The sequence below is a fragment of the Orcinus orca genome, chromosome 2, assembly GCF_937001465.1.
Source record: "Orcinus orca chromosome 2, mOrcOrc1.1, whole genome shotgun sequence".
Lineage (NCBI taxonomy): Eukaryota > Metazoa > Chordata > Mammalia > Artiodactyla > Delphinidae > Orcinus > Orcinus orca.
Window position 1 is genome coordinate 98,264,849 of NC_064560.1, and position 21,420 is coordinate 98,286,268.

Consider the following 21,420-nt stretch of genomic DNA (forward strand, 5'->3'; position numbering starts at 1 on the left):
CAGAGGCACGGATTTGGAGACATCATGAAAAATTGAAAATAACCTAGCTGTTCTGGTGGAATGCAGTCACTAGCACTGAATTCAATTGACCAGGCGTTTGAGCAGCTATGAAAAAACTCGACACTCTCCCTGGAGGGGCTGTTATTAGGATCAAATGAGATCATTATGAAAGAGGTTAGCATGAGGCTAGAAACCTAGTAGAGAATCAATAAAAATGTGTCTAGTAGACATTCATCCTCCCTGGGTACTTCTAAATCTTGACTTTGCCCTTCATCTTTTTCTGTTTAGTGATTTTTCTCTTAGGTGGTTGTATCCAATACATTATCTCTCTTCACTTCTTACATTTTCCATCTCCAGCCTTTCATTTTGTGAACAAACCCGAGTTTATGGTCTCCTTACTCTTCATGATTTTATAGCCTTTGATCATTCCCCCTTTCATTCTCCATCTTCCCAGGCTAAAGGGCCCTTAGATTTTTTTTTTTTAAGTAAATTTATTTATTTATTTTTGGTTATGTTGGGTCTTCATTGCTGCACATGGGCTTTCTCTAGTTGCGGCGAGCTGGGGCTACTCTTCCTTGCAGCACGCAGGCATCTCATTGCGGTGGCTTCTTGTTGTGGAGCACAGGCTCTAGGTGTTTGGGCTTCAGTAGTTGTGGCTTGCAGGCTCTAGAGCTCAGGCTCAGTAGTTGTGGCGCACAGGCTTAGATGCTCCGCAGCATGTGGGATCTTCCTGGACCAGGGCTCGGACCCATGTCCCCTGCATGGGCGAGCAGATTCTTAACCACTGCGCCACCAGGGAAGTCCCAGAGCCCTTAGATTTTTAGCTTACCAAATTCTCTGTCTCCTCACCCCAGGTGCCCCTCTCAGGACTTTCCTAGTTCTCAGCCTCACTTGCAGAAGGCCTTCTTCTTGGGCTTGTCTTCCAAATCCCCTTGCTCATTTTCCCTGGCCTCCCTGTAATCTGTTTAGTTTCTCCACCTGTAAAGTGGGGCATGAAGCCAGTACTACCACAAGAGGAAGTGATGGGATGTAAGTGAGTGGGCGAATATAAATCGCATAAAGCAGAGGGTGGCATGCAGGGTCACTCAGAGATGTCATGGTAAAACCGTCATGTTCTTAATTAAATCTCCTTTTGTAATTTGACTTGGAAGCCATCAGTGTGAAATATGCAGGCCTCCCTTAAAAAGCCACACTGTAGATTTCTGAACGAGGAACACAAGTTTTCTAACCGGTAACAACTCATTTTAGCCTCATGGTAACGTGCTTTTGTCACTTGTGTGGAGAATTGTGACAAAAGCCCTGATGAAGTCATTCACTCGGTCCTACTCCCACCTAAACCATACCCTAGGTGCTTGATAGCTCTTAGAATCTGGACCTAGGGATTCCATGAGCCTGATAGGAGCACACCTCTGAAAAATGTTGACCTCTGTGTCACCTGTGAACTTCTCTACCATTAACAAGAGTGATGATGATGTTGATGATACTATTTTTGAGCTACCTACTGTGTGCCAGGTACCGTGCTAGGTCCTGGGGTCAAAAGGATAAACAAGATGGTCATAGATGAGTGACCATCTACATAGTGCTCCTACCCCAGTGCCTGGCACATGGTAGGGACAAAAAAAATGATGCTCAGAGTTTTGAAGTGATCTCCAAGGAGGTCTTTCAGATTCTTGAAAAAATAATAACTTCACATGAGGCTCAAAATACATCTGCTCCATCAAATTCAGCTCCTTGGCGAGTGATGTGACTCTGAGATTAAGTTGCATTTGGGGCCCCTTCAGTTCTCACAGGCTTATTACATGAGCCCGACTTTGGGTTACTTCCTCTTTAGTTCCTTCAGACTTGTCCTTGGTGCCCTACACTGTTACATGGAGCACATCTTTAGACCAGAGCTGGCAGAGTGTGTTACAGAAAAGAGTTGGCTGGGGCAGGAGGGCATTCATTTCCTCTGGATGACTTTTCTAGGTGTAAGTGTCAGCCAGAACTTAGGAAGACAGTGCTTTTCTCCCTCACCTTCTCCCTTTTCTCCCTCACCTTCTCCCTTTTGTTTCCCTCAGTTACTGACAGCAAATGGTTCTTAATGGTTAAACAAGTAAGCTGTTCTTGAATTGCTTTGAAAATAGGGATGACATCGACAAACCAAGCTAGAGCTCTCTGTGGTTGGTTGGAACACGGCAGTACTATTGCTGTAGCCAGGCTCTGTGTGCGTGTGTGTGTTGTGTGTGAAGTACAGTATGTTTGTTAAATGCTCTTGATTAGCTTAACTCATGCTTGCCTAGGTCTTTGTGGCTTTAATTTCAGTTTTAAATGACATTCGGTGGTGGATACATAAGGTACTTCGCTCCTTCTGCCTCTTAGGGTCCAATTGTTAAATGACCCATCTCACTACACCTGATAGCCTCTGGGTCCTGAGGAAGTTAATGCTCCCGTTGAAAGTGAGCAACTTTATTCCTGAGCTTTGCACATTAGAAGGATCATCATCAAATGTTTTTGAATTACTTACGGAGGTGAAAAATATCTTTATTTTCTATTTGATGACACTTCTGGGTAATGTGAGGAATTATAGTATAATACCTTAGCTTGGAAAGGATTTTACTCCAAAATACAATCAAGTCAGATTCTCAGCTGTTGCCCGTTAAGGGCCAGTTTGACATTCGAAATGATATGAATTTAGTGATTTGGAGAACCCCACAATCAGCAGCTATAACTTCCATCCACTTGAAACCCATTTGGCCATGGCTGAGGAAGGGGCTCATTGTGTTTGGGAGGATTGAATTGGAGCAATTGGGAATGAAAGCATAAGACCTAATGATGGAGTATCTTCTGTGCAACTTCAAGGTCCAGATCTATGTTCACTTTAAACACTCTTACTGTTGTGCCTTTTTTCTTGGGAAACTTAGGGTGGAATAAAAATAAACTAACATTGAGAACTGTACAAGTAAGACTTCTAAATATTCTTTTGGTTTTAGGAGGCCACATTGTGTTCTGGCCAACCATAGCGCACTGGAGTTAAGTCGTAACTCTGCCCTCTATGGCAGTGTGACCTTGGGCAAGTTGCTCAACCTTTCTTGGCCTTGGTCTCCTCAGTTTTGCAGCCAAGCTAGAAATAATGTGTTTCTCAGAAGGCTGGGATGACAATTAAGAGGACTTCTCTCTATAATGGGTTTAACCTGTAGAAAGCACTGGTAGGGCTCACTCTTAGGAATACCTAGTTGAGAGGTGGTTTACCATGAAGCTTATGAAATTTAATTTTCAGGACTCCTCACTTGCACATAGCCATTTTTTTGTTTTGTTTTTCCTGCGGTACGCGGGCCTCTCACTGCTGTGGCCTCTCCCGTTGCGGAGCACAGGCTCCGGATGCGCAGGCTCAGCGGCCATGGCTCACGGGCCCAGCTGCTCCGCGGCATGTGGGATCTTCCCGGACCGGGGCACGAACCCGTGTCCCCTGCATCGGCAGGCAGACTCTCAACCACTGCGCCACCAGGGAAGCCCTAGCCATTTTAAATAAACATTTTCTTTTGTACCTAATTTTGTATTCATTATTGTCGTGTTATCTTAAACAGAACTTCCCAAATTACATGTTTCCGTAAAGCCTTGATTCTCCTTTGTCAAGCCCTCTTCATAAGTTGGTTCCATTATTCCTCTTACTTGGACGCAGACTTCAGAATTCATCAATTTAAAAAATGCTTTTAATGACTGCTAAAGATAAGACACTGTTTTTAAAGCATCTGCATGATATATGTTATGATAGAGCTCTCTCTAACGAATTATCTAGAGGGAGAAGGATTAATTTGTCTCCACACATATATTAAACAGTGGATTTATTTCTGCCGAGGAAAGCAAGAGTGTAGAAGCTTCCTTGATGAGATTCAATAATTTGTAGACTGATCCACTGATGAATGTCACCTGGTGTTAGAACAATAAACTCACTGCAATAAGATACATAGTCTTTCTGGATGCCTCTGATCTGAACCTCAGTTCCATGAACACTTTATTGTATTTGGTTAAGTTGGTGAGTTTATTTTTTGCAGTCTTGGTTGTCTGTTTTATTGGACCTAGAAAAAACTGTGTCTTCTTTAAGGAAAAGAGAGGTATGGGCCCTTCTAACTGAGACCAGGAGGGAAAAACGTTCAGAAAGAGGTGTCCAGAGGTCATGGGTAGAACTATGAGGTACATGACCTACAGGCAGAGTATGACAGTTTCTTCCCAAAGTATGCAGACTTTTTCTTAAAGGGAGGAAAGAGTTCAGTTAATGGGGCATTGACCGAGAGAAGCTTTTCATTGTAAGTTACAGCTCATGCCAAAGGGGGCATTCTGATTAAGGAGACACACACACACACACTCACACTCACACCTCACAGGCTGAGAGAGGTCGAGTGAGTGGAGGCTGAGGGAGATAGGCACCAAGAAAGGCTGACCAGTTTGAATGGAGATGAGAACAAAGAGTGCTTCCTCTCAGATGAAAGCAACCAAAGCTGAGGCTCATTTTGAAAGCAAAGGAAAAGAAAACAAAGATTTCAGTCAAAGATTTCAGAGGCTAATTTTGCTAAGCTGGAAAGCAGTTAAAAGTGTAGTTCCTGGGCTTCCCTGGTGGCGCAGTGGTTGAGAGTCTGCCTGCTGATGCAGGGGACACGGGTTCGTCTTCCGGTCCGGGAGGATCCCACATGCTGCGGAGCGGCTGGGCCCGTGAGCCGTGGCCGCTGAGCCTACGCTCCGCAATGGGAGAGGCCACAACAGTGAGAGGCCCGTGTACCGCAAAAAAAAAAACCGTGTAGTTCCTGGGGACTTCCCTGGCAGTCCAGTAGTTAAGACTCCGCGCTTCCAATGCAGGGGGCAGGGGCTCAATCCCTGGCCGGGGAACTAAGTTTCCGCAGGCCACACGGCATGGCCAAAAACAAGAAAAAGAAAGTGTAGTTCTGCTTCATCAGAAATGGTTAGGGAGAGGCCAGGGGGACAGAACCACCAGGGCGACCTGCCCCTGTTGGTGGCCCAGGTGGCTGAGGCAGCTTGCCCTGGCAGGGGCCTAGCGTGGGCTGGACAAAGCTTGAGAGAGAGTTGATGTGGAGCAGTCAAGGCCAACAGAGCCATGAGCCTGTGTAGAAGGAAGCCTTCTTCCCAAGAGCTGGTTACAGTGACTGAGAATTCGCTGAGTGTTCTAACGCTTTGTGGTTTCTTCTCTTGAGTGACCCGTATTCATTTCATTTATTAGTTACCTAGTGTAACTGGTTTATTAACCCATAGTGTACATTTTATTGGTAACAGTAAATACCATGACACATTTTTTTTTTTAGTGGTGCATACAGTTCACATGTATCCTGTAGTGACAAGGTTTCCTGCTAAAGTTACATGTAGAATTCCTTGGTAATAGTGACATCTGAGCAATGAAGAGGTCAAACTCTTGGCTGGGAGAAAAACCTGATTATTTTACTGAGAGTGCAGGTGATGATGAATGCATGGTCCTACTCGTAACAGCCATGTACCTGGCTCTTCGCTGGCCATGGTATAAAATCATTTAAGGTTTGAGCCATTTTCAGTTCTGTAGTTATTTACTGAGTGCATCCAGTCCTGGGCTGGGGCAGCTTTTACAGCCCCCAAGAACTGATGACGTGCTGCATCTCTTCCCAACACAGCTTTCAGTGACATCATCTTGGTTGCTTGAAGTTCGCCCTGATGGGGGTATTTACATCATGGAAACTGGCCGTCGCTCCACATCAGTTTTCTCCATCCCTGGAGAGCTGGCCAGCAGACACATATTCCATGTGCAGGACATTGTGCTAGGCACTGTGGGGGAATGAAAATGTGAAAATGTGAGATTACATCCCCGTCGCTAAGGATCTTATTATTTGGTAGAAGGAATTAATGATGATGATGTTGATAATAAGTGATCACTTAATATATATACTCTTCTAGAGCTTCACAGATATTAGTCCATTTAATATTACAGAAAGGGGGGGAGGTTTGAGGAAATTAATTAATTGCATCGATTTACTGTGGAAAGCAGTGTTTTATCCTAAATGCCTCTGTTTGCAATGTCAAAATTGCCCCTCTTTTCAGGTCCCCACCCCTTCCCCAGTTCTATTCTAGCATTTTGTGAACAAGCTCTTGTTTACGGTTTCTCGGTTCCTAACGACCATAAAGCCTTTGGTCCTTCTCCCTTTCATTCTCCGTCTTCTCAGACTGAAGGGCCTTAAGGCCTTGAGCTCACCAGGCTCCCTGTCTTCTTCCTCGCCCCATTCACCTGTCTCAGGACTCTCCCTGTCTCTCTGCTTCTGCTGGGAGTGGTAGGTGACACTGTATCCTCCTGCTCGTTTTGAGGTGCAAACACAACATCCATATCTTTGTTTATTCCTAAAGCATCTTAAATGTGTCCCTTGAAAAGGAAGGACAGGAGATATTAATGATCATCACATCTTTGGAGCAAAGGATTTCAGAAGAAGCCTTTCTAAACACTTCACAGTTTTGTAGTGTCTAAGTCGTATAGCAGCACAGAGGGCTTGGGGAAATGATTTTCACTGAGGCTGTTTAGTTGAGAAAGGTCGATATAGCCAGTGCTTGTCGAGGGTTGTGGTTTGAACGGTGGCTGAGCAGACCACCAGGAGGAGTTCTCGGCATGTGTAAATCTGCATTCTTCCTCGACTGTCTGCTGTAGGTTCAGACAAAACCAGGATTGGAGTTGGGATTCCTGCTTCAAGCCTTCTTTATTATTTGCTAGACCACGACATTTACAAGTAGGATATTCTTATTCATCTGAGGTGGAAATGTACTATAGCTTCCGGGAATGGATCAAGATTCTAGCTAAGGAAACTTATTTTAAAACCTGAACTTGATCTGCCAACTTTCTTGGCCAAAAGGGAAACCAGCAAGCGGGTGTTTGGTTTAAAATGGGAAAGGAAGAGCCAGCCTTTGCTTTGGAGTATGTAGTGATAGCTAATTCTTTTCTTTCTTCAAGCTTCCTCCTTCAATTAATGTAAATACGTTAATGTGATATGATTTCCCTAATAGACAACACTGATAGGAACAGGGGTGGGACCGAACCTTAATGGTTTCTGTAGCATGTTTAATTTCTGATGTTGCTGTTAAATGTTCAGGAAAATTAGTCACATTTAGAACCATCTGTTTCCAAAAGTGGTTAAAGTGTGAATAGCCTTCTAACTAACCATTTTATTGCTTATGATAATAGTTATGGCATGAAATTATTCTTTTGATTCCCTTTGTTTTCTGCTATGAATACTCACACATTTTGCTTCTAGGGAACTGGGATTAAAAATGTAAAAGGACACCCTTCAAGTGTCTTGGCCATCACAGATGTAAAAGGGAATCTAAATTCTTACTTTCCTTTCAATTCCAATATACCTTATCTTTGATTTAGATACAGTTATGGATTGGAAGCCATAGTTAAGAAGTATATGAAATCTTCAGTAGTAACAAGCACTGCGTGATCAATGGATGCTTGAAGAAATGATTTTGGAGGATGCTAATATGTGGTGCCTTACACATTTTATTTCTTGTGTTGTTTCTGTTGAGGGAATGGGAAGAGGTAGGGTATGGTGGACAGAGTCCCTTAAATGTATGCATGCCTTTCACAAGAAGGAAAAACCAACTTTAAAGCTGGCAACCAAAGCATTTGGCCAGTGTAACCTTCAATTTTTTTTTTTCCTTCTGAATGGTTGTTTCCATAGAATGGGCATGAAACTTATATATGACAGTCCAAACCTTTTACTGGGCAAGTCAAAGTTCTGGCAAGCCTAACTGGAATATTTGTTAGGGTATTTAAAATATTCACATAATGGGTTTCTTTAGGAAAGAAAAAGTCTCCCATTCTGGGTTGTGGGTGGTGCTTTATTTTTGAGTGGTCATTAGAATGGCCACAGTTGCCTAACTTTGGATTACTCCTTGACCTCTTGTTATGTAAAAATTAAATCCAAATTCTTTTTCTGTCCTGAATGGGTATGGATGTTCAAATCTGCTCTGATGGTGAAGCACATATCTCTGTGCTGTAGCACTCACACAGGGGAGGAAGATTGACCTGCCTTACCTGCTGCCTGTCTGCTTGGGAACACTGTTTCTACTTGACAACATAAGAAAAGTTTTTCTTTGGGCCGCACCCCGCGGCATGCGGGATCTTAGTTCCCTGACCAGGGATCAAACCCTTGCCCCCTGCAGTGGAAGCACGGAGTCCTAACCACTGGACTGCCAGGGAATTCCCAGAAAAGTTAAAAACAAAAAACCCTTTTTTGGGAGAAAGAAGTTTAACAGAAGAAAAAGGAGGGAGAGTTTTTGAAATCCCAAATCTATTTTTTATTACAGCTACATTGAAAGTTTTGTTTTTCTACAAATTAAGAATGAACATCACCCAATCGTGAAGTGAATTTTTTTAAAAAAAACGTGTTACACGGTGATCATAACTTCCAGATGCATAAAGGAAGAAAATGTTAAACTGTAAAATAGCCCTCGCTTTATGTCACCAGGAGTGGCAGCAGCTGGGATTACTCACTTGAGGCTGGACGTTACCTGGAGCTTTGGATGCTCCATTAGTGGCCTAATCCTTCCGAGGGCGAACAGTGCCTCCCTCACTGTCTGTGGCTCTTGGTACGGGAGAGACTGGCTATTTTCTGAAATACTTCTTGTGTCTTCTGAATAGGGGTGGGAATAGCTAAAATTGAGGCCTTTTAAAATTAAGAATTTGAGCTAACTGGTGGTGAAGTTCTCCCTTCCAGTATCTAGCTAGGCAAGCACCTAGGTTGGTCCCTACCAGATGATTTGTGAGGTGGGTTGCTGACAGCTTGTTCAATAATCCTCCATGACAGTCATTTGTAAATGGCATTTTGCTCCTCTTAGGGCAGTGGAATCGATGGCTTGCTTGCAAAATTTTTAAATGTTAGCTTGTTATGGTATGTTTTACAGAACAAATAGGGACTGGAACACCTTAATTAGGCCACTATAAAAATGAAATGGCAGTACTTACACCAGGCGGAATCCTCCATGAAAGTTCCGCAGAGAGAATTTTTGATGGCTCTAGCTGAGTGTAGAGCAGAGCCACATCACCAGCTGCATGTGGAATCTGTAATACAAAGGGCAAGAGCTGTTCAAAGAGAATTGATGCGATTAGCTTCACCTGCATTCTGTTGGCATTCTCTCAGTTACCTCCTGACCCTCTCTCTTTCCACCTTTCTCCTTTTCATAGCCAAATCAGCCCTTGTATACAAATAGTCCTTTACTCATGCCTTATGCAGGGGCTTTTGCTTGGATTTTTTTTTTTTTGCTTGGAATTTTTAACAATTTTTTGTTTCTAGCTAAAAAGTGAATATGGTTATGAGAAAAGGAGGAGGAGATCAGGGACTGAATGTCTTTCTTCCCTGGAATATCTACTTTATACAAGGAGAACTTAGAGTGTAGGAGAGCAGGGGACAGTATTATATATTCTTTGCTACTTTTCTCTCCCAGGCAAGTCCTCTGCTGCCGGTGACTAGCGGTTTATAGATAATTTGACTAGAAATAGCTGACAGTACGGACACGAGTGATAATGATGAACAATTAGTAAAAAAGCAGTTAAAAGAATTTATCTTCCCATGGTGAAACAGTTGCACAAAAAAGAACTTTGACATTATCTTGTGTTATTAAAACAGGTTATCAATCTTGTATTAGTTCCTGGTATACAGCAAAGTGATTCATATATATATATATATATATATATTCTTTTTCAGATTCTTTTCCATTATAGGTTATTACAAGATATTGAGTAGAGTTCCCTGTGCTATACAGTAGGTCCTTGTTAGTTATCTATTTTGTATATAGTAGTGTGTATATGTTAATCCCAAACTCCTAATTTATCCCTTCCCTACCCCGTTTCCCATTTGGTAATTATAAGTTTTAAAAATTTTTTAATTTTATATTGGACTATAGTTGATTTACAATGTTATATTAGTTTCAGATGTACAGTAAAGTGATTCAGTTTTATATATTTATATATATATATATATATATATATATATATTCTTTTTCAAATTCTTTTCCCATTTAGGTTAGTACATAATACTGAGTAGAGTTCCCTGTGCTAAGCAGTAGGTCCTTGTTGGTTATCTATTTTAAATATAGTATATGTCAGTCCCAAACTCCCAACTTATCCCTCTGCCCACCTTTTCCCTTTGGTAACCATAAGTTTGTTGTCTGTGTCTGTGAGTTTGTTTCTGTTTTGTAAACAAGTTCATTTGTATCTTTTTTTTTTTAGATTCTGCATATAAGTGATATGATTGTCTTTCTCTGTCTGACTTCGCTTAATATGATAATCTCTAGGTCCATCCATGTTGCTGCAAATGGCATTATTTCATTCTTTTTTATGGCTGAGTAATATTCCATTGTATATGTGCCACATCTTCTTTATCCATTCATCTGTCGATGGACATTTAGGTTGCTTCCATGTCTTGGCTATTATAAATAGTGCTACTATGAACATTGGGGTGCATGTATCTTTTCAAATAAGTTTTCTCTGGATATATGCCCAGGAGTGGGATTGCTGGGTCATATGGCAACTCTATTTTTAGTTTTTTGAGGAACCTCCATACCGTTCTCCATAGTGGCTGCGCCAATTTACATTCCCACCAACAGTGTAGGAGGGTCAGGTTAGGAATCTTGCTGGGTGTCTGCCATTTATTATTTTCATTCATTTATTCACTCCTTCTGTATATGTTTACTCTGTACCTACTATGGGCCATCTCTGCATGAGGCACTGGAGATGGACTAATGAATCAGTCAGATGTGGAGCTTACAAACATTGAAAATGACATAACGAACTACAATGGTGATGGAAGTTTGAGGGAGAGGTACAGTGGGCTGTGTGAACATTAGTCAAGGGGTGACTTGCGGATAAGGATGGTCAGATTACAGTCTGGAAGCTGCCTTAAGTCTTGGTTAGTACTTATAAAAATACATAGATGAACAGGTAACTATGAAATAGCATTTCTAGGAAGATATTTGTAGAAAAATGTAGCTGTGTGTCCAGAGAATCCAGGGTGAGTGAACGGGAGTACTTGTAGAATAGAACAGGTAACTAAGAGAGAAAATAATTGGCCACCCATTTTATTTAAAGTGGGAGCCATCGCCCTGGAAAATGGATTCAGGTTTGTTTTGCTGATTGATCCCTGGGAAATGGTGGTCCTTGTGCTCTGGATAACATTTTCCAGGGTGCTTTATAAGTATTCTGGATAGCAAACACCTTTAGCAGAATTTCCCCATGAGTTTACTTTTGCAATTCATTTATTTGAACAAGTTTATTTGACAGGCTTTCCATATTTCCCCATTATATTTTATCTTGTTGATTTTAGCGTATTTAGTTTTCTCTGAATTCTCATCCTGACATCCACGAACTTGTCTCTTCTGTCTTGATGTCATCTGGAAATGGGTTGAAGACGCCTTGTCTTCCTTCATCTTGTCTGATAAAACTGCTAAACATGACAGGGCCAGACGCGAAGCTGGGTGCTCGCGCCAGAGGTCTCCCTTCAGGCTCACATCGCTCCGTTAGTAAGGTGTTCAACCAGATTTGAATTCCCAGCACCGTGCCGCCAGCAGCGCTGTATGATGTGGGGGACAGTTCACTGGCAGGAGTCTGGGAGCACCGGCTGGGGATACCAGGGTTCTCAACTGTCGTGGAGTGGCAGACCAGCCCCCTGAAATGAGGAGCAGAAATGTGTGTTGGAGCTGAAAAGCATTTTCTCCATCCCAGAAACTGCAAACTGAAGGAGTAACAGACTGTGGAAGCCAGAACTTTCCCGAGCTTCACATGTGTCCAATACCGTATTTACCGGCCATCTCTAACAGGTGTCCTATAGGGACCTCAAAGCAAACAAGTCACAAATTGAACTCATCCTTCCGCATCCCCCAGAACTGTCAACCTCTGCCTTTGTTTCTTATTGATAGTTTTCTCTCCCACCTGATCCATCTTCCACACTGCGTTCAGAGTGATCTTTCTAAAAAACCTCACATTGTCCCTTCCTTGGTTCAAAATTTGTTCCTGGCTATCTCTGTATATGCAGGATAAAATCTGAATGCCTTCCTGTGAATGACTGTCCATGATCTGACCTCACCCAAGCTACCAGCTTCGTCTTTGGCTCACTGCTTTATTAATTGACATCACACAGAATGTCTTTGTCTTCCTGTACATGTTATGTTTCCCATTCTCTTACCTTTGCATATGCTATTCCCTCTGGTCAGAGCCCCATCTCCCTGAGAGCCTCCTTCTTGCAAACTGCAAGCCTCAATTCCAGGATCACATTCTCTGTGAAACCTGGAGAGACTTTATAGAGAATTCTTCCGAGACTGTCTGGCTGGTTCATGGGTCCACCCCAGTGCTCAGCTAAAACCATTGATACTACCATTTTCATGCTGATCATGGGTGTCGTAATTGTGTTCTTCTCTTGAAGGCAGGGTCCATGTCACTCTGTCTTTGAACCTCCAGCACCTCATAGAATGTGTAGCTCTTGGAAGGTGCTTATGGAACGAAGCACAGCTAAGACTAGAGCTAGGCACCTCTGGAAGTGAAAGCTGAGCAGGGACTGTTTGTGGGGTTGGATCCCGAGATAAAGACAGAAGGACTGGTTTCCCCTTTGTAAGTGTTCCTGCGACACCTCAGTCCTGGCTCCGCCTAATCCGTCCTGTGGCAGAGGCTGCTGGTGGTGCAGCTGTATCCATCTTTTCTTCTTCCTTTAATAACAGAACTGTAGAGTTTAGCTAGGTGTGTGGTTTCCCAGACAGAGAGCACATTTGTCACATTCCCTTACAAGATGTGGTCATGCAGTAAAGTTCTCACCAGTAAGATAAGAGAAGGAGAAATGTGTGGTAAGTTCACGTTATGCCGTTAAAAAGAATGAAGTATAGTCTCCTTGACGCTTTCTCACTCTCCCATTGGCTCTTCTGTAGATGTGGTGGAGGCTGTCAGAGCATCCATCTATCTTGTTATGGAAACCCTGGGTTGCAGATGGCTGAACTGTGCCGCTAGTCCTAGATGACTGGCTCCTAGACTGTGATCGCAGAAGAGAAACTTCTGTCTTGTCTAATCCATCGTAGTTTTGGATCTCTGTAGAGATCCTGTAGAGACTGGGCCAAAATATTAAGTACCTTTTAAATAAATTGTGTTCATGAATGACTCTCAGTTATTTAGCAGAACATGCCTTGACATGTACATTTATATGTTCATTTAGTCACATTGGTTTAAAAATTTTGAAAAATTTCAAATGTACACAGGTGTAATAATCTTTTAGTGATATATGCTTCATATTTTTCTTTTCTGTTTTTTAAAGTAATAAGAAGTTATATTTAGAGTTAATACTCACCTCTGATCCCAATGCTCTTTTTTCCTTCAGAAGCCACCTCTATTCTCATTATATATTTATAATTCTCATGCATACTACTGTACTTTCAACTACATTTTATGTACCTTTAAACATATGTAGCATTTTTATATGTTAAAAAAAAGCATACTTTTTTCTGATTAGGTTTTCGTGATTTGTGTATGTTGATTTATATATGGTTGGTTCATATCTTAACTACTATGTAATATTTCACTGAACGAATATAATTCACTTTAGTGATCCTCTTATTGACGAATTTGGAGGTTTTCTCTAATTTTTAACTATTGTGAACATTTGCTGCAAGAACACCCAGTGTATGTCTTTTGTGGTCACGTGCAGCAGAAATAATGGGGCAGAACCAATATTTGAAGAGCTACTAAGGGTTTCCAAAAATGAGAAAAGGTATTAAATCAGCTAAAATTCAAGACGCTTATGAGCCCCAGAGTTGATGGACTAGTCCATCATTTTGAACATTTGCAGGTATCATGACAATGGGAAGAGAGCTCTGGAAGGTTTTGCACTGACAATTAAAGCTCTGGGTCTAAAAGTGATACATGGTACTTCCTCTCACAGCTGTTGGTCAGAACTAGTTACATGACACCACCCAATCACAAGGGTCCAGGAAGTATAATCCTAGTCTAGGGTGTGCCCAGAAGGAGAGACCAGTTAGGATATTTGACAGTCAACATGACATTACCCTAAACTTAAACCATACTTCTATTAAAATCACTAAATCCAAAAGTAAACAGTTTAATTTCTACTTGACAATCTTTTTTTTTTTTTTTTTTTTTTTGTGGTACGCGGGCCTCTCACTGTTGTGGCCTCTCCCGTTGCGGAGCACAGGCTCCGGACGCACAGGCTCAGCGGCCATGGCTCACGGGCCCAGCCGCTCCGCGGCACGTGGGGTCTTCCTGGACCGGGGCACGAACCCGTGTCCCCTGCATCGGCAGGCGGACCCTCAACCACTGCGCCACCAGGGAAGCCCTTGTCTGGATTGATAATAACAGCAAATAAGTGGCATTTCTTAAGGGCCCACTATAATCCCAGCTCTGGGCTTTATTTTCCTTATTTAATTAAATATTCTCAGTAGCTTTATGAAGAAGTGGTATTATTATTCCCATCTTACAAATGAGGAAACTGAGGAAGGATGAATAATTAGGTCATAGAGCTAGGGGGCTGGAGAGCCTGGGTGTAGACTCCAGAGCCGGCCTGGGACTCTTCCCCCTACACAGACCACCTACGTGAGTCCTCCAAGCCTCTGGTCTCAGGCCTCCTTGTCTAAGAGAACCAGAGGTGAAGGCCTCTCTCTGCCTGTCCTTAGAGTTTAAAGCCACTAGTGTTCTCCGGAACAGAGTTTAGCAACCTTATGCTCTCACAGTAAGTGTTCAAAGCACCTCAGCATTCTAGTCTGGAGATAAAACAGCTGTTTCCTCCAAATGGCTTATACTGAAATGTAAATGAACAAGGACGTTATTAAAAAAAAAAAAAAAAAAGGGGCAGAAAAAGAGGAAAATAGATTTAAGCTCCTGCCTTTTAAAATTTTTATCATTTCCCATCCAAGCTTACTGTTTTTGTTTAATCTTGCCATTCCTTTTCTTCTTCCTTGTGTGCTCTTTTTCTTAGGGATATGCAAACTTTATTAGTCAGCTCCTCTTTCAAGCTCTGTATGCTTTTGTGTTTGAGAATTGGGAATCAGGTGCTTTTACTGTTAGCCTCCGGGTGGATCTGAGCACGAGGACGCTTTATGAATAATCGAGGTTGACATCTGCAGCGTCGTTCCTTCATTATAAATATTGTTAAAGGAGCTGTGACCACCATGGGCTCCCACTGAACAAGTGTGCACGGGGAAGGCAGACACAGCCTTTGATTTCAGCTCTTTTCTGGTTATCACTTCACTGATGACCCTGGCGATGACAGGTCTCTTAGATTTGGCTGCCTTTTTTTCTTTTCCCAGAAAGTTTCTTGTCAATTAGCATAAGTGTTTGGTCTGCAGGAAGCTGGGTTCATCTTGCCAACTCCAAAGGCTAAGAACCACAGTTAATATTAGTGCTTGAGCGTTGCCTTTGCCTGAATCCCTAATGAATGCTGAGCTGCTTTGTGACTTTAATCATTTTAAGTTCCATTTGGATTAGGTATAGCATGATGATCTTTTTCAGGGAGAAAACAGATTACAGTGCTCAAGGTCTTCGGCCCTTCTTCCCACCTCCTGAGAAAGCTCAGGCACCACAAATGTCTGAAAAGACACCAGTATTCCATTCATATCTCTACCAAATGCCTCCTCCCACGTGTATCCCACTAATCCCTGGTCACATTATTAGCAAACATCCTTTAGATTATTCTTGTTATCTTGACACTGTTTCCATTTTCAAAATGGAGGAGATAGCAAACTTGAATTTACATCATGTGAGTAAAACTGCAAATTTCCTGTCTACCCCCCTCCCCTGCTTCATTGCCTTCTATCCCCCCCCACCTCCCAGTAGATGCCCCGAAGTATTACAGAACCTGCTATTACCTGCTAAGAAATGTTATGGACTTCATCTCATTTAATTGTCTCAATAGCCTTGTGAGGAAGGTGATATTGCTGTTCCAGTTTCCTTGAAACATACAGAAACCCAGGCTTAGGGAGTGAGAGGACTTGCCAAGGTCACACAGTGAGTCACAGAATCTGAGATAAGATGCTGGGCCTATAATTTAAATTGTGGACTCTCCAGCCTTGTCCAGGTTTATTAGCAATATTGGCCATGCATTCATTCTGCCAACATCATTGAGCATTTGTTTATGTCAAGCACTGGGATTACAAACATAACTAAAACAGTAGCTCAGATCCTGGTGAGGAAGGAAGCCCTGTTAACTGGTGGTGATGGTACTGAGTCACTAACATAGTAAGATACTCAACAGTGCAGTGGTTGAAATGGGGAACTTTGGGGGTCAAGAGGAGAGCTGTGTACTGTGCTCTCAGGGGCTCAGGGAAGGCTTCTTGGAGGAAGTGTTGTGTGGGGATGAGTGTTAATATAAAAAGGTAGGGCTTCCCTGGTGGCATAGCGGTGGAGAGTCCGCCTGCCGATGCAGGGGACACGGGTTCGTGCCCCGGTCCGGGGAGATCCCACATGCCGCGGAGCGGCTGGGCCCGTGAGCCATGGCCGCTGAGCCTACACGTCCGGAGCCTGTGCTCTGCAACGGGAGAGGCCACGACAGTGAGAGGCCCGCGCACCGCAAAAAAAAAAAAAAAAAAAAAAGATAAAAGGGTAAGTCTCATTGAAAAGGAGCTGAGAGTCTGCTTTCAGGCAGAGGAAGGGGAAAGAGATTCCTTCCTTTTCTAGGCCCTTTTAAAAACGGTTCAAATACTTTGGAGTAATCCTGCCAAAATTTTGATGTGTGTATATACACGTGTGTGCTTGCGGTTCAAAAAGTCACATTCCCAAATGTAGAAATGCATTTTTGATTTGCCAGATCTGGGCATAGGGAAGACAGGAGTAGTTGCAGGCTTTGGAAGGAAGTTTGGACGGAAATATGGGTATTTGGTTTTGGGTATGTTGAATTTGAGTTGTTTGTAGGACGTTCAAGTGAAGATACCCAGGCATGTGGCTGAGGAGTGGCGATATGGAATTTAAGAGAGAAACCAGGGCTGGAGATGTAAATTTGGAATCGTAAACTGATCCAGGAAGGCGGTGAAATCGGCATGCAAGCAGACAGATGAGAAGAAAGCCAGATATTGAGTCCTGAAAAATATCCATGTTGAGAGGACAAGTAGAGAGAAGATGCCCTCAAAGGAGATTAAGGAGGTGGGAGGAAAATAAGGGGAGTGTTGTGAAACCCTAGGGCACAGAACATTGGGAGAGAGAGCACAATACAGTCTAATGTTGCTGTCAAGCACATAATTGTCAACGACACATGGCCGTCGGATTTGGCATCCGGGAAGCACTGTCAGCCTTGTTGAGAGCAACTTCAGTGGGGTGTGGGTCAGTCTTTAGGCTGCAGGAGCAGAGAAGTGAACAGAGGATTGGAGTAGAGATTACCTTTTATGAGGTGGCCTTTGATTTTTCTGTCAGTTTCTCTGAAGAACAAGAGAGATGTAGGGAAGTATTTGTAGAGGGACACAGTATTGATGGAGGAGATTTTAAGGTGGAAGGGGGCATTGGGATGCTCATTGGATGTGTCTAACAGACAGAGAGGGGGCAACCAGCTGAGCACCTCTCCAAGGGGGGGTAGGGGTGGTGAAGTCCCAGGCCAAGATGGAAGGGATGGAAGGGTTAGCCTAAGCAAGAGGAGGAATCTTCTTCCCTGTTGACAGGGAGGTCTGAAGAACGGCTCAGGATTAGGGTGGCTAGTAGGAGTCAAGACCCCAGGATAATCTGCTGCGTGCTGTGTGTCAGGCACTGTGCCATTCACATATGTAAATAAACTGGTGTAATCCCAATATTACAGATGGGGAAAGGGAGGCTTAAGAAGTCCAGTAAGTTTCCCAAGGCCACAGCTGGTGGTGCAGAGCTGGGATTGGAACCCAGGCAGCATCACTGCAGAGCATGTTCCCCGACCACACGCCCAGTTGCATCAGGCTGATTCTTAGGCAAGAATCAGGAAGCTCCAGGAAACGATGGCGAGAGGTCTGTCTCGGGTCTCCTTTGTTGCCCTGGTTAGTCCTCTCCCTAAGCTGGCTGTCTCTTTCTACTTCATGAATATTAATTCCCTTTGGTCCTTGGAGGTCAAGTAATTGTGTGTATTTTGAGGATGTGAATATCTGACACCTCTTTATCCAATATCTGCGTCGATTCATGGCCTCTGATTTATCCTGTGTAATTGTCAAGTGTTTTTCAAACTATTAAGTTTTCAAATGATTTTTAGGGGAGCTGTGCCTTTTCTATAAGAATTTAAACCGTTTTGTTTATCTTTGTTAGAAACTCTTAGTAGAACTATACTTTGTGTCGCTGGGATGATCACCTTATACTTAGTCCTTGCCCCACAATTCCCATTCCCATGTCACATTTGTATTATAATTGTATTGGCCCCAAGAACCCAACTATGATGATTGATATAGGGCTAGTGAGAAAAGATCAGAGGCTTAAGATAAAAATAATATATCTATACTAAGTGAAGGGTAAATAACCTCAGTGAACAAATATTTAGTGCTAGGTACTATGAAAGAAAACAAAAGATACAGGGAGAATCTAGAAATCAACTGCACTTTCAGGGAGATGATATTCTCTTTGACAAAATTAGACTAACATAAAACAATTGGTAAGTTTTTAGGGTTTAAGTGGATGGGATTTCACTAGGGTTCTCTGATAAAAGAAAGAAAAATGTGGCTTGCGCTTAAGGTCAAATGATACATCCTATTCCATTCAAAACCCCCTACCTACCTTATCACTAAATTGAGCATTGAAACCAGTATGTTCCATTGAACCTGTGGGAGTAGAGTGGAAGGTGATTGGGTCTGTAGTCCTAGCTATACTCCTTTCTCAGAGGAGGTAAAGAGACGAGGGCCATACCTGAGAGCTAGGTGAGTGGGGGAAGGGAGTAAAGAGAATGTCTTTATTCCTGTCCTTGAGGACACGGGGAGGGGGGAAGGGTAAGCTGGGACAAAGTGAGAGAGTGGCATGGACATATATACACTACCAAATGTAAAACAGATAGCTAGTGGGAAGCAGCCGCATAGCACGGGGAGATCAGCTCCGTGTTTTGTGACCACCTAGAGGGGTGGGATAGGGAGGGTGGGAGGGAGACGCAAGAGGGAGGAGGTATGGGGATATATGTATATGTATAGCTGATTCACTTTGTTATACAGCAGAAACTAACACACCATTGTAAAGCAATTATACTCCAATAAAGATGTTAAGAAAAAAAGAATGTCAGTTGGGCTGCTAAGGACAGCCACCCTGTCTTGTCCTGTCAGTGGCCTGACAAATGTCTGAATCTGACCAAAGCAGTAACTCCTCCTCCCTTGGAGGGAGCAGGGCTGGTAAATAAGGCAGAGGAGGGTCTGGTGGGGGGAAGAGGGGTTGCAGGGTACACACCTCCTGCATGACTGATGAGGCACCAACATGTAGGTATTGTCGTTATAGGATCCAGGGCATTTAGAGTCACTGCCAGTGTGGGAGTCTTAATAGCACAGATTGTATCGCTCAGCTTTTCAAGAACAGAACTCAGTTCATTTTCCCAGAGGGGATTAGGCTGAGGAATCAATTCACATGCACAAAGCCCCCAGGAGACCGATGTGCAAACTGGAGTGATGATGTATTAATTGGCAGTGGGAGAGTGTGGCTGGCATCAGCTCCCCACACCAGGCACACTCGCCTTTCTGTGTATATGCTTGGGCTGTTACATTACAGGTGAGAAGGTTACTCATTGAGTCCCAGGTTTGAGGAGAGCAACTGAACATTCTTGAGTGATAACTTGATGAATTGCCCATCTCCAATCCAAGGATGTCTGTCATAGAAGTCAACATTATCTACAATTAGAGTAGCAGTCTCATGGACAATAATGTTACTGTAAACTGGAGGCTTTTGTTATTATATTTCTTCAAGACAGTGCTTGTGGTGAGTTTGGATCATCTGATGATAGTTACTATTTGGACTGATGTATTGCAGAGAACGTTTTGGGATGGCACCTTCATCTTTTGTCACAAGTCATCTTTAACTGTGGGTAATATGCAAGGATAATTCCCACAGATGGCCATTGCAATAATGTTATGTTGACTCTTATTTCAAGAAACTGAAAATTTCAGTTTCTTAGAGCAATCTCTTCTTTTCTGGGCCCATAATTCTGGATGTACCCTGTATTTGGAGCTTAGCAGTTCCATGTTCTCAGCAAGGTTTAGAGCGGACTAGAGGAAAGACAGTGAATTAACATTATCTAGTATGTGTTAAGAAATTGAGAGCTGCCTGGTGAGGTAGAAGAACCCCCATGTTAAGCCTTAGGAAGTTGAGCTCAGGAGGGGTCAAGAACTCTGTCCAAGGACACATGATGGCTGGAAGTAGAGGACCTTGGAGCCTAGGTTAGTCCTGCACCCAAAGGAAGCACTTTGGGAATTCAAAAAAATTTTTTTTTTTTACTTTAAATTTATTTTATTTTATTTTTTTAACATCTTTATTGGAGTACAGTTGCTTTACAATGGTGTGTTAGGTTCTACTTTATAACAAAGTGAGTCAGCTATACATATACATATATCCCCATATCTCCTCCCTCTTGAATCTCCCTCCCACCCTCCCTATCCCACTCCTCTAGGTGGTTACAGAGCATCAAGCTGATCTCCCTGTGCTATGTGGCTGTTTCCCACTAGCTATTTTACATTTGGTAGTGTATATATGTCCATGCCACTCTCTCACTTCGTCCCAGCTTACCCTTCCGCCTCCCTGTGTCCTCAAGTCCATTCTTTACGTCTGCGTCTGTATTCCTATCCTGCCCCTAGGTTCTTCAGAACCATTTTTTCTTTTTAGATTCCATATATATATATATGTGTTAGCATACGGTATTTGTTTTTCTCTTTCTGACTTACTTCACTCTGTATGACAGACTCTAGGTCCACCCACCTCACTACAAATAACTCAGTTTCGTTTATTTTTATGGCTGAGTAATAGGGAATTCAAAATTTATCTCTGCCAGTTGAAGGGTTTCATATAAGAGGTAAGACTTTAGCTGAGTCCTGAAGGGCAAGTAGCAGTAGGAAGAGGAGAAAATTTTCACTTAGTGAACAAGTCTGTATTGTCCTAGCTAACCCACCTCTTGGTTTTTCATTCAGTTCTGGCTGCTACACTTTTCAAAGACTAGATAAACTGGAGTTATTTAAAGCTATGGTTCTGATCCTTTAATCCACCATGGATCATGTGGTTTATCAGATTCATGGGAGGAAAATACTCACCTGGGTATTTTTAGTTTCTTCCAAGTCTGTGGCACAAAATAACGTATAAAGTAAGTTATCCTTAATTCTGAGTGTAGTTGCTATAGCAATTTACCTTTTCTTTTCTCCCTCCCTCCCTCCCCCTCCCCCTCCCCCTCCCCCTCCCTCCCTCCCTCCCCCTCCCCCTCCCCCTCCCTCCCCTCCCTCCCCTCCCCTCCCTCCCCTCCCCTCCCCCTCCCCTCC